Source organism: Otolemur garnettii, unplaced genomic scaffold (assembly GCF_000181295.1).
Source record: "Otolemur garnettii isolate 467f Iridium unplaced genomic scaffold, OtoGar3 scaffold00010, whole genome shotgun sequence".
Classification (NCBI taxonomy): Eukaryota; Metazoa; Chordata; class Mammalia; order Primates; family Galagidae; genus Otolemur; species Otolemur garnettii.
Window position 1 is genome coordinate 9765172 of NW_003852405.1, and position 15137 is coordinate 9780308.

A 15137-nucleotide genomic window follows, 5' to 3' on the forward strand; every position below is an offset into this window, starting at 1 on the left:
CAAAATTCTGTTCTTAGAGAATTAAGCCTCAGGTTCCCACTTATCACTTTACCAAATATTTCATTCCTATACTATTATAGTTGTTAAAACGATTGAGTTGAATTTATGGCTCATGAGCAGGAAAAACCGGTTTGATGTTTCAGGCTGCCAAATTACAGTAGTTGAATCTGGTTTGTTCTGGTTTTCAGGGGAAGGAACCTAGACGTAAACCAGGCTGGAAAGGATTGCCAAGGATTATCTACCTGTCCATCACTTACTTCCAAGAGGAGTTGAATGAGGTTTCTTCCAACTGTCATGTGATCCTTTCATTTGGAGATGTATCTTAGAGTTTAAACTCTATAGAGCATCTACAGATTTGAAATGAACTTACTTTTTATTCATTTCCTCCTTTGGCCAAAGAAGGGTGCTTCAGAGATTTCTATGTGGCTTTTCCTATTATAATAGGCTAATTTTTTAAGTTGGGGACCAGGGGATATTTTCAGGGAAGGGGGTCCTCTCTTCCTTTGTACTTTCAGAAACTGGGGAAATTACCCTGTATGATTGCTTCCCTGTGGGATTGGTTGATTCTAATCAAAGCTTCAGTTCTCACTTGAAGCTTTAAGTCTGTTGGTACCAATGAATTGGTTTTATCTCAGAGTCAGGGTTAAATATAAATGAAAGCACTGAGGATTCCCCTTTACCTTGTGCAGTAACCTGACAAAGAGACCACAGGTTCCCGTGTGGAAGACTAAGAGGAAGGTGCATAATACGTACAGTATATACTTGTGCTGGTAAAAGGACCTCTTAAATCTCAGAATAGGTGAGGAAGGGGCCTGCAACTCTAACAAAGGTGGGCTTCTATTCACCAGTCTTAGAATACATTTGATTATGAAATTCATATGCAACTGGATTGTGCCATTGACCAGTTATTTACCACTTTCTACTTTAGGGCAGTTCTTAAAGTAGGTTGCACTTCCTGGCTCTCTTATGATTGGTGGGACCAATCATTCTGGCCAATGAATTATGATATTTTGTTTTGTTTTGAGACAGAGTCTCAAATTAGGTGATATGTGTCACCTCGGGGCCAGAGCATTAAATTGCCAATTTGTGCTGTCCAGAACTCTCTTTCTCTCTGCTATTGAGTCTGGCAATGTGCATGATCATGATTGCTTCATCAAATTCTATCCTAGAATGAGGAGAGAGGAGGAGAAGACCCCAGTAACATCCAATAAACACAACATGAACAAGAAATATGTTTTAATATTTACTTGTGTCACTGAGATTTGGACAAAAGTGAGTATATGTTGGTTAATTTAGAAGCGGATAGCTAGAGATGAGTGTATTTTAACAAAAACATGGCTTTCGTGGCATTGACTTACGTGTCAAGTAATAGGGGCAAGTAAATCGATTTTATTAATAGAAGCTGGAAGAATGATAATCCATGTTACGCTATGGGTAACTGTGACCTAAAGTGCGGAGGATAGCTTGAGATCAGAAGTTCAATACCAGCCTGAGCAAGAGAGAGATCCCATCTCTACAAAAAAATAGAAAACTTAGCCAAGTGTGGACCTGTAGTTCCAGCTACCTGGGTGTCTGAGGCAGGAGGGTTCCTTGAGCTCAGAAGTTGGAGGTTGCAGTGCGCTATGATGAGCCATTGCACTCTAGCCAGGGCAACAGAGCAGACTCTTTCTCAAAACAAAACAAAACAAAAAAAATAAGACCTACAATAACTTGAAAGTTAAATAAAATAAATGAACTTAGTAAGCTTGTAGCTCTAGGAGAAGAGATTAAAAAACAAAATGTTACTAGCATATGTAGGTTAATGTTGGCTGTATTTGACAAGACATGTCATGAAAGATAAGGATTCAAAAAATAATTGACTATCCTCATTAGTATAGTGGTAAATAAAAAAAAAGAAAAAAGAATTGACTAATTTGCAAGCAAGAATGGAAAAGAGTAAGAGAACATAGAAATTCAGGAACTTGCAGGGCAAGAGAGTGGCAAATGCTTTTCAAATGGAGGCCTTTAAACAGAAAAAAAGCTCTTAGAACGAGGCCCATAGATAAAGATCAAATCAAGCGTATCCGTCACACCTTTATGTCTTTATAATCTCCAAATGGATTGAAATGTCACCCAGTAAGACCTTTAAGTTTGATGAAATGACTCATTAAAAATAGAATAAGGGTATTGTTCTTCCACTAAGCTTGATGGTCTCAAGGGACAGGAATTAAGTACTATAGATAGATAAACAGAGATGAATCAAGGAAAAAACTATGGGTGTGAGTATTGGTACAGGAAGCTGATTATAATCAAATAGATAAGAAGCTAGTAATCTTGACGATTGAGCTGCCAAAGGAACCAAGAGTCTGGATAAGACTTAACACGTCTCCTTGGTCTCGGGCCCTTTATAGATAGGAAATGAGCTCAGAACATTGTTTAGTCTCCAAAGCGGACATATTCTATAAAGTCTACTTCCAATATCACTAAAAAAGGTGATACAGGATGGACTCTCTCCCAGAAAGTGAAGTAACGAAGAGAACAATGAATTGGGAAGTTCCTTCTAGAGGGCAGAATTAGCATCTAATTCAAAGGATATTCCCCACTTCTCCCCTCCTTTCTCTCTAATATGTATTTTCTGTTATCTAAGAATTTGCCTATCCTATATATTTCAGATGTATTTGTCTTACAATATTTGCACATTTTTTGTTTAGCTTACTTCATGGCATAATGTGTTCAAAGTCTATTTGCACATTTTTTGTTTAGCTTATTTCATGGCATAATGTGTCCAAGGTCTATTCACATTGTAACCTGCATTGGAACTACATTCCTTTTTATGGCTGAACGATATTTTGTTGTGTGGCTCTACCACATTTTATTTATCCACTCTCCATCAGTAGACATTTGAGTTGTTCTACCTTTTGAGTACTGTGGATAAATGTTGCTGTGAACATTCATATACAAGTATCTGTTTGAGTCATTGTTTTCAATTCTTCTGGGAATATGTCTAGGAGTGAAATTTCTGGGCCATAAAGTAATATTATGTTTAATTTTTGAAGAGTTGCCAAACTGTTTTCCCAAAGGGCTGTAGCATTTTACATTCTCACCATCAATGTACATGAGTTCCAATTTCTTCACATTCTCACCATCACTTGTTATTTTACATTTTTTTTTATTATTGCTACCCTAGTAAGTGTGAAATGGTATCTCATTGTGATTTGGTATGGGTTTTATTGTGTTTTGAAACAGGGTTCTTCTCTGTCATCCAGGCTGTAGGGCAGGGACACAATTATAGCTCACTGAAGACTTGAATTCCTGGACTTAAGCAATCCTGCCTTAGCCTCAGCCTCCCAAGTAGCTAGGACTACACGTACTTACTGTCACATCCAGCTAATTTTCTTTATTTTTTGAAAAGTTGGGGGTCTCATTATGTTGCCTAGGCTGGTCTCAAACTCCTGGCCACAGCAATCTTCCCACCTTGGCCTCATCCCATAGGGCTGGGATTGCAGGACTGAGCCACCACACCTGGCCTTCATTGTGTTAGGTAGATTGTAATAGATCTAAGGAACATAGTAGGTGCTTTGCCTTGGTGCTGCCTCAAGTGATTGCCTCACCTGGGATTGCATCACCTTAACTGTTCATCAAAGCAGTTCCATAGTGACTTCTAAACCATAAAGAGAGCCCAATCCAGACAGCATAAAACAGGACCCCAGACCATTACCAGAGCCTTTTTTGTTGCTGCTCAGGGGTCCATTCATTGTCTATGGTGAAAATAACTTGCTCTGTAAATCTATTGTCTTCCTCTTATTCTACAAACCTCTTTCTCTTCCTCAATAAACTTTGCTTTACACTTGCCTTGATTTCGGTGGGTCTGGTCATTCTTCAGACAAGAGCTCACCAACAACTGAGAACTCAGACAAATGCCTGAACACCAATTGTGGGTTTGATTTGCGTTTCCCTAAAGATAAATGATGTGCTTATTGGTCATCTCTATATCTTCTTTGGAGAAATGTGTACTCTAGTCCTTTGCCCATTCTTGAATTGGGTTGTTTGGTTTTTTGTTGTTAACTTGTAAGGCTTCTATATATATTCTGGATAGTAAACCCTTCTTGCCAAATCCAAGGTCATGAAAATTACCCTTGCTTTTAAGCTAGGCTAATTTTTTATATTGTCATTCCACTGGGATAGAGGTTTGGCAAACTGCTTGGTATCATTAGCCGGACATTAAAGAGAATGACGAGTGCTGAGAATCAAAGTGCTTCATCTACTAATCAATGACCCAGACTGGCTGGAAGGCTAATAGGAAAGTGTCCAAAATACTCATGGAATAAGCTAACAATTCAAACAGAAACTAAGACTATGATTTAAATTTTTTTAAATTTCTCTCTTTCCTTTATTGTCAGCAAATTAGAAAACATAAGGTCAGTGTAAGCTGCTTTTATGTAATACTGTGGTTCATTTCAAGTGAGAGTAGACAAAAAATGCAAATTAATGCACTATCCAACACACCTGATTTTAACCAACTTGAAGTTACGTAATAAAATGAACTCTGCAACACACACACAGAGCGTAGGAAATAGAAAGTCCGATAGCAATTAAGAAAAGAAGGAAGCCTAGGCAAATGGCTCACACCTGTAATCTTAGCACTCTGGGAGACTGAGGCAGATGGACTGCTTGAGCTCAGGAGTTCAAGACCAGCCTGAGCTGGTATGTTTTAGATACCTTGTCTCTAAAAATAGCTGGGTATTATGGTGGGCTTCTGTAGTCCCAGCTACTTGGGAGGCTGAGACAAGAAGATCACCTATGCCCAAAGAGTTTGAGGTTGCTGTGAGCTATGACACCATGGCACTCTACTGAGAGCATCAAAGGGAGACTCTGTCTCAAAAAAAAAAAAAAAAAAAGGGCAGGGCCTGTGGCTCAGAGGAGCAGGGCTCTGGCCCCATATGCCAGAGGCAGGTTCAAACCCAGCCCCAGCCAAAAGAAAGAAAGAAAAAAAGAAAGAAAAGGAGCACCCAGTTAAAGCAGCAATATTTTATACTAAGAAACTTATGTGCTCTTCATAGCAGTTTAAGACAATAGTCTCCCAGCAGTCACAGTTGTGAAATCATTCTACTAAATATATTTACTTAACAAAACAGCTCTTTACATATTCAGGATTGAGTTCAACTGTTTTAAACTGAAGACCAAGACAACAATCTTTGTTCCCTGCTTCTGTGTACCACATTTCAGTTCTATGATATAGTGCAGAGGGAATGTCTAGCGTATGACTTAAAGCATTGCCATAATTTGTGAAAAGGCTAAGTGGTTTATAAAAACTTATAAAAATGAAAGTGCCTATTACCACAAGATATTACCTTTACGTTGGATAACTTCTGATTCAAATATGCTTAAAGCAATAGAGCTACATAACATAAAATTTGAAGTGTGTCTCAATAGCTCACACCAACATAGTAAATTTTAACTATTTCAAAACATAGTTTCCAGCTCTGGTTAAGATGCCATAACCTACTCTATCCTATTTCTTTCTCCCAATAACTACAACAAAACCCTGGACAGAATACATGGAGCAAATAACTGAGATTAGTATAGTAAATAATAAACGTAACAAACTGGGGAAAAAAATCAAACTCAAAGAAAGACCAACAAAATGATGAGTTTAATAGTTTTTTCCCTCTATTATCTCAAGTCAACCCAAATTCTGGAACACTGCAAAAGGCACAGCCAAGAGATAACCTCTTTTTAATAAGAGGACTGGAAAGAGGACCTTCTAAAGAACAAGGAGAATGGGAAATATCCTGTTTGTGTTTTTATTTTCCTCTATTTGCATTGTAGGGCCCCAGTTCTAACGCTTGCCTGAGTTTGCTGATTTGCTTTGAAGATTGCCTTAGTCTCTTTGGGCTGCTATAATAAAATATCTTAGACTGGCTAATTTATAAACAGCAGAAACTTACTGCTTACAGTTCTGGAGGCTGGAAAGTTCAAGATCAAGGCACTGGCATGTCCAGTGTCCGGTGAGAGCCTGTTCCTCATAGATGGTGCCTTTTGTGTCCTCACATAGTAGAAGGGGCAAGGGGGCTTCCGTCAAGCTTCTTATAGAAGGTGCTATCCCATTCATGAGGGCTCCACCCAAGAAAAAGAAAAAGGGGGACACCAACATTCAAACCACAGATAGAGATCCCATTCTGAGAGGGGTCTGACAGACAGCACAGGAAGACTAAGAGCCAGGTATTTGGGCCAGAGGACCCAAGACACAGAGGATATTCAACCCCATGGAGGTTTGAAGTCCTACAATTACCCCCAAGGTGTTCATATGTGAAAGTAATTTGAAGTAGAAGACTTCAGGGGAGGAAAGACTTGATCCTTCTAGGTTAGATAGCAAGGTCTATGAAATAGACTGACAACTGGCAGATCAATTGGAGGAAGAATACATAAATTTATTCTGTGCTTGGGGACATCACAGGGGAAAAAGTGAATACCCAAGAAAGCAGTGACATTTACGAGCTTAGGTACCATCTTTACAAGGGGAAGGAGAGCGGGAATGTAGGCAACCCTAGATGACTAGATGGGAGACACAACAGTTTGAGACAAAGTTTGTCTGGGGATGAGATCTATTTTCCCCTCTTGTGATAACAGTCAATCCACCCCGTTGATGGAACCTGGGAGGGGATTGACAACACTGACTCCTTTGGAGGGTCTGTCTTTAGGCAGTGAAGGGAAGTGCAGAGGAAGCCTCTCCTTGCATTTATTGTTTGTCACATTATCTTTAGCTCAAAATGATCAATACAGCACAGCAGTAGATTTTGAAGGGGCATATCCCAAACTCCTTCAAGACCAAAGAAGTCGAACACTGATCTGTGTTATAGACCACTGTCCAGGTCCCATCTAGCTGGTTGGGAAATACTCATAGAAGAGATCCAATACTCAGCAAAAGCTTGAAAATGGAAATTGTACTGAAACCATGGCCCACCGAAGGCAGGCCAAGACTTCAGGCCTGAACATAATTAGGACTGCTGTTTGCTAAAACAAAACAAAGGAAAATCCCCACCATTTCCCAGAGGATTTTAACAGGACTTAGAGTCTCATAACATAATTAAAACATCCAGAACACAATGCAAAATTGCTCAGTAATTAAAAAAAAAAAAGTCAACAGAAACAAAAACAGGAAAATTGCAGCAACTCACAGGGGAAAAACAACAAACCCCAGGTCAAGATAACTCAGGTTTTCTTGTATATATACTGTAGATACAGTAAATTGTAGCATGTATAACTTTCAGACCAAGACTCAATAGTTTGGGAGCAGAATGGAAAAGAGAAAATAGTCTGTAAATTTGAAGATCAATAGAAATTATCCAGTCTGAACCACAGAAAGCAATATTTTAAAAATTGAACAGAGCCTCAGGGAACTGTGGGACAATATCAGATAGCCTGACATTCACATCACTGGAGTTACCAGAAGGAAAGGAGAACGAAATTAGTTCAGAGAAAAATATTTGAAGAGCAAAGTTAGAGAGCACGCAGTACCCAATTTAAAGAATCATTATAAAGTGGTAGTAATCAAGACAGTATGACACCAACGAAAGCATATACATGATCAGTGGCGCACAACAGAGTTCAAACATTGACATAGTCTACTGGTTTTTGACAAAGGCACAAAGTCAATTTAATGGAGCTCTTTTTAACAAATCATTAGACATAGGGGTTCAATTGAACATCCAAATGCAAAAATGAACCTCTATCTCTACTTTATACTTTGCATAAAAATTAACTCAAAAATGAATCATAGCTTTAATTATAAAACAAATAAAAACTAAAAAACTTTTATTATTATTATTATTATTTTTTTTTTTTTTGCAGTTTTGGCCGGGGCTGGTTTTGAACCCACCATCTCCAGCATACGGTGCCAGTGCCCCACTCCTTTGAGCCACAGGCACCACCCTATTATTTTTAACTATAAAATTTTTAGAAGAAAACATAAGAGAAAACTTTTTTTTTGTTTTTTTTGAGACAGAGTTGCACTCTGTCACACAGGCTAGAATGCCATGGCCTCTGAGTTGCCTGAGTTATGCATGAGCCTAACTCACAGCAACCTCAAACTCCTGGGTTCAAGGGATTGTCCATCCTGCCTGAGTCTCCCAAGTAGCTGGGACTACAGGCACCAGCTACAATGACTAGCTATTTTTCTATTTATAGTAGAGATAGGGTCTTCCTTTTTCTCGGGTTGGTCTTGAACTCCTGAGCTCAATGGAACCTTCTGATAAGGATTCTGGAGAAAACTACACAATCACACAATTTAGTGGATTAAAGCCATTGCAAATTTGTGGTCTTCAATATTAAATATCTACCTCATGGTGGTCTTTGGTATCTTCAGTCATTTCTCTCTATTCTTCACATGTTTCTAACCTTCACCCATCTCCTCAACCCCCTTATGCCAACCCTCCTCTCACATACATACCTCAAAGAGAAAACTGAAGTTATCTGGCAAGCACTTTCTTGGTTTCTTGCACTACTCCTGTGCAGATAGACAGATTCTAAGACATTCTCCTGATCTCCACCCCTGGGCTCATGCCTGTGATCAAGTTATGAGATGTAGTGACAACATATAAACTTACTTGAGTTTTGTGTCTGGGAAAATAGTGATGCTTAAGAAATCCCCACATCCTTTCAGTTTCCAAAATTATCCCATTCCTTTGGTCTTATCGCAAAACCACTTTCCCATATCCAGCTTAAATCAGACTTGCTAACTTTCTTGTGGTTCCCATGAGAGTCTCAGTAACTCCATTGTTTACTTATGGCAAGCTCCTTAGTTTACACAAATCTGCTCAAGGGGCAGACACAGACCCTCCAACTTCCAGTCTTTGCCTCATGATTGGCTAGCTGACACTAATACTGTTTTTCTCCCTGAAACTAGCTATCCACAGAAAAATCACCTAGCCAAGGGCAGGCATGGAGGCACATGCCTGTAATCATAACACTCTGGGAGGCCAAGGTGGGAAGAAACCTTGAGCTCAGGAGTTTGAGACCAGCCTAAATAAAGTGAGACTCTGTGTCTACTTAAAGAAATGAAAAATTGGCTGGGCATGGTGGCATTTTCCTGTAGTCCCAGCTACTTGGGAGGCTGATGCAGGAAGATCACTTGAACCCAGGAGTTTGAGGTTGCTGTGAGCTAAGCTAAGGTCATGGCACTCTAGCCTGGGCTACAGAGCAAGACTGTCTCCAAAAAAAAAAAAAAAATCACCTAACCCACTGAAATTTCCCATATTACAAAAGAACTACGAGTGTGAATCATCCATCTGTGGCTTGTTTACCCTTTCCTATAAAAAGCCTAAGGCATAACCACCTGTGGAGACACTCTGATCCTTGCCCCTAGGGTGCTCCTCCTGTTGCAATGACCTGAATAAAATCAATTCTTGTTTAGTTTAATTGTGTTTTGTCCTTTCAAAGTTTCAAGCAGGTTGCCAACTTTGTCTCACGCAGGCAGAGGTCCCTTTAAGCTCTTATGCTCTGCTCCTGACTGTGATATAGAGACTCCAACTCCTTTGGAGGGTCTGTCTTTACGCAGTGAAGGGGTCCTGAATTTCAGATTTCTGTCCATAAGTAGCACAACAAAGATTCAAATTTTATTGTTATTATTTTTAGAATTTTTTGTACAGATGGGATCTCCTTCTTGCCCAGGCTGGTCTCAAACTCCTGGCCTCAAGCAATCCTCCTGCCTCAGCCTCCTGAAGAGCTTGAATTAGAGGCGAACCTACAATTTTGTTATTTTTGAATACCGCCTTGATTTCTGGTGTCATCTTCTTTTGGTTTTTATGATATGACTTTTTGGTTGTCCCTATAAATTCATCAAATGGTTTATGACAACCTTGTCTCTGTGGGTGAAAGACAGTGGTTTGTTACATTCTTCTGTTTGTTTATTTTGAACTAAAATCAGCTAAAAATTTGTACCCAGTAGAAAGAGAATTGCTCTAGTGAACTAGTATTAGTGCTTGGCTGAAATACAACCTTAGCTGAAATTTTAAAATTGAAGGTATAAACTATCTGGTTCTGGATATGTGTTTATATGTCTACGTTTTTATTTCCAGATGGTGTTATCAAATTAGATTATAAAAATCCCTTATGGGTTCTCTATTTAGATCGGTTTAGAGATGAATATAATTCCTAAAATTACCAGAAATTTAGGAAATAGATCTTCTCATTAGATAAGTCTTTGGCAAATGAGACTATTTTATAGAGTTGGTTTAATAAAAACAGCTATGCCTTCTGGATTACCTGTATTAAGTATACTACAAACATTCATTTTTATTCTAATTATTCTTCCTAAACTTACACAAATAAGCTAGCATCACATCTACAGATGTTTAAGATTATGAAAAATATAAATTTGTGTTTAACCAATTGAATCATTATTCTTACAAACCTTATTCAACAGTAATTATGTTTTGTAATATGTCAGCTTAGAAATAGTTTCTAAGATCTTTAAGTAACTTAAAATCTTGGATTGGTGCTAAATTGAGGGGTTAGTTAACGAATATCATTAAATACCTGGATTATTTCTAAAATAAGGTCTTGAAATATCAATTGCAAGATGTAATTTTGAGTTTACATATTTTACTATACTTTTGCCTTTCATATGATACAGAGAGGATCTAGATTTAAAATGAACCTGTTAATGAATATGCTCATTTTTGTGACTTTGGGGTGGGTGTCACTATAAAAAATTATGAGCTGTATAATCATAAGCTCTGCTGTTCTACTAAAAATGCTGGTGTGTTACAAACAGCTGCAATTATCTACCACCTAGTTTTCTCTATAAGATATTATACAAGTCCTGTGATTATAAAGCAATAATCAATATCTGTGAATGAGACTTTAATATGAGCAACAGAAGCAGAGAGGAACAAATTTATATGCAAGGTATGCAGGATGAATTTTAGTAAGGAAAAAGAGAGTCATTTTGTGCTAAAGCGACCCTGTTCTAGAATGAGAAGTGCAGGAAGAAAACCTGAATGGAGATATAAAGTGAATGGAGAAGGTCCACAGAAAGGGAATTTTTATTTTTTGTGGTGCTCAAAGCTGGCTAAAGTTTGATGAGTTTATATATGAGATGGTGAGCAAAAATTTTTAATATCAAATATTACATTTATGTGCAAAAGTAATGGCTGAGTGCAGTGGCTCACACCTGTACTCCTAGCATTCTGGGAGGCTGAGACAAGTGGATTGCTTGAGCTCAGGGATTCAAGACCAGCCTGAGCAATAGTGAGACCCAGTCTTCGTAAAAATAGCCAGGCATTGTGGCAGTGCCTGTAGTCCCAGCTATTCAGGAGGCTGAGGCAAGAGGATCGCTTGAGCCCAAGAGTTTGAGGTTGCTGTGAGCTATGACATTACCACACTCTACCCAGGGCAACAAAGTGAGACTCTGTCACAAAACAACAGCAAAAAAGATATATGCAAAAGTAGAATTTGGTCTTCTCTGTTATAATTACAGAATTTTCTTGGATAGCTTACCTGCTTTAGTGTCAAGGTTACAAGAGAGTTTTCTTTCCTTTCTGAGTGATCTATTGTAACAATGATTCTGTGTTTTATCAGAATAATTTCCTGTGCTTTACGTTGACTTTGTTATGTCCTTAGGACTTAAGAGGACAAAGTGTTCCCACTTGTGAAAAAAAGAACAAAGGTTCTTTACAATCATGTTATCTTCTATATATACTTTTAAACCTTTTATTGGCATTTTATTATTATTTCCCAGTAAGCTATGATTTTATTTAATCAACGTTCAAACCTAACCACTTTGGACACTTTACTTGTCCAGTATTAAGTCCTAAATGATGTATTGTGCACCTAAAACTGATTGTCCAGGAAACATCTGAAAAAATCACAAAGCATTTGTTCTTTTATCTTACAAAAAAAGATGTTAGAAATAATTAAGTTTATTTGATATGTTACTATTGATGAGTTGCATGGGAAAAGTTGTCAAATCAGAAGACGTGTTTACCTTCCCTAGGCTAAATTTGTATGGATAAAAAGCTATTAATATAAATATTTCAGAAATGATATGCTTATATAAGAAATTCCTAGAGATTTGCCAGGGTCCTCAGTGTCCATGTTATGTTTCTACTTATCAAAATCTCAGCACTGCTTTGCCAAATATTTGATAACAAAAGCATAATAATATGATCATAATTTGAGTTTTTTTTTTGGCCGGGGCTAGGTTTGAACCCACCACCTCTGACATATGGGGCTGGCACCCTACCCTTTTGAGCCATAGGCACCACCCCAGTTTGAGTTATTTTTTAAATGTTAAGTTGATCTTTTGTTTGTTGTTGTTGTTGAGACCAAGTCATACTCTGTTGCTAAGGATAGAATGTCTAGCCTCAGCCTAGCTCACAGCAACCTCAAACTCCTGGTCTCAAGCGATCCTCCTGATGCTCAGCCTCCTAAGCAGTGGGAACTACAGCACCTGCCACAATGCCCAGCTAATTTTTTCTAGGTTTTTTTTTTAAGTAGAGATGGGATTTTGCTCTTGCTCAGGTTGGTCTCAAGCTCCAGCCTCAGACTCCCAAGAATATTCAGATTGGCTGGGCACAGTGGCTCATGCTTGTAATCCTAGTATTCTGGGAGGCGATGGTGGGTGCATGGCTTGAGCTCCGGAGTTTGAGACCAGCCTGAGCAATAGTGAGACCCGGTCTCTCCACTAAAAGTAGAAAAACTAGCCAAGGGAAGTGGTGGGCTTATGTAGTCCCAGCTACTCGGGAGGCTGAGATAAGAGGATTGCTCAAGGCCAAGAGTTTGAGATTGCTGTGAGCTATAATGATGCCACAGCACTCTACCTAGGGCAGTGTTTCTCAACCTTCCTAATGCCGTGGCCCTTTAATACAGTTCCTGTGGCTCACGACCCACAGGTTGAGAACTGCTGACCTAGGGCAACAGAGTGAGACTTGGTCTAAAAAATAAAAAAGAGTGCTAGGATTACAGGCATGAGTCCTTGCACAGAGCCAATCATCTTCCTTTAATTTAAATCTAGCATACTGTTGTTCAGTGGTTTTCCAGTGGGGATTCATATCATATAGCATTTTGTTAATATACAGATGTTTAAGACCTACCCCAAATTGACTGAATCTCTTTACTTGATAAACTGAACACATTCTTCTCTAACTAAATGCTTAGTATATTCATGGTATATTATTTGAACGTAGGAATAATCACTACGTCTGTACATATTTTGTCTACAACTTTTTTTGGCCGACATTATTTTGTTTTCAGACTGTAGAAACATTCCTTGTGAGACCTTTTGCTTTGGAAAGTTATCAGCAATAACTATAGCCATTTTAAGTCTTTCGTCATCTATAGTTTTTGTTTTAGTCTTGTGCATCTCATAAAGCACTTGCAATCAGCCACAGGCCAGAGTGAGTTAACAAAGACTGTTTTCAAGCCCTGTGAAAAAGGAACCCTTTGACTAGCTTCACTTGGGCACAGGCTACTAATGACATTGTTTAAACAACTTTGAGTTTATACCAATCGGCTGAGTCAGAATTTCCAGGACTCTAGTCCAGTAGCAAAAAAGCTCCTGAAAATGATAACCCAAGATTAAGTGGTACGAGAATTAGTTACATACAACTGGATAAACCAGTGGATAATTGTGGAGTTATCCTCAATATCCAACAATATTGTTGATGTTTGATGCAATATTTTCTGATTACAAGGAACTCCTTTCTCTTTCCTTCTGAGCTATCTGTAATAAATGATAATGTATTAATTTAAGCTTTTGTACATAGAAATAAAACATTTATCTTTTTCTCCCTGCTGGATCCCTCCAGAATTTCGAAACTTTGTGAGTGTTCTTATTTTTATGACAATATAGATATTTGCACAATGTCAATAACAATCTGTCTTTCTTGTTAATAAGACTTCATTAGAAACATTGGTTATGCAACCAAGGCCTTGCATGAGATGTCATATTTGACATTTTATCAGCTATGACCTGACACGTTCAAGGAACTATGATTAATTTTATGGTCCTAATGGTTCCAAAGAAAACTTAGGAAAGTTTTCTTAGGAAAACTGGACTGGTATCTGGTTTACAGGGTGAATAAAGAATGTCACTTCCCAGCAGTCCAAGAAATCTTAGGTTATTTTACAGACTTTGAAAACGGAGGAATCCATGAAAATTTACAGGTAACGTAGGTGAAATCTGTGGTGAGTTCTTGGCTTGGGTTACAAGCTCAAGAGGATTTTTTTTTTTTTTTAGATGAGGTTTTGCTATGTTGCTTAGACTGGTCTCAAACTCCTGGGCTCATGTGATCCTCCCACCTCAGCCTCCCCAGTAGGTGAGACTACAGGGGTGAGCCATGACACCAGGCTTCAAAGGCTTTCAAATGTCTTATCTGACTCTTCCTTTCCTTTCCTTTCTTTTTATTTTAGACAAAGTCTTGCTCTGTTGTCCAGACTAGAGTGCCATGATGTCAGCCTACCTCACAGCAACCTCAACCTCTTGGGTTCAAACAGATGTTTAAGACCTACCCCAAATTCATTGCGTCTCTTCACTTGATAAACTTAATACAGTCTTCTCTAACTAAATGCTCAGTATATTCATGGTATGTTATTTGATCCTCCTGCCTCAGTCTCCCCAGTAGCTGGTACTACAGGTGCACATCACTAGGCCCAGCTAATTTTTCTGTTTTCTGTAGAAATGTGAGTCTCGCTCTTATTCAGGCTAGTCTCAAACTCCAGAGCTCAAGTGAGCCTCCTGCCTTGGCCTCCCAAAGTGCTAGGATTACAGTTGTGAGCCACTGTGCCCAGCCTGACATTTCTTATGAAACTCTCAAGAAAGCAATTTTAAGAAGGATTATATGATATATTACCATTTTTGTTGCACCTAGATAAATAATCAGGTCAAATTCAATGAGACCAATTTTATTTGTGATCAAGAATAATTTTTAAAACTTTTTTTCATTTACATTTTTATTTATCTATGGAGACATGGGCTCTCTCTTGCTCAGGCTGGTCTAGAACTCCTGGCCTCAAGCAATCTTCTCACGTTGGCCTCTTAAAATGTTGAGATAACAAATGTGAGCCACTTTCCACACCAAGCATGTGCATCATCTTCAAGATTATCTTTGATTAAAGGAGGGGGAGACCTGAAAGCAAATTTTGTATTTCAGTGGAAA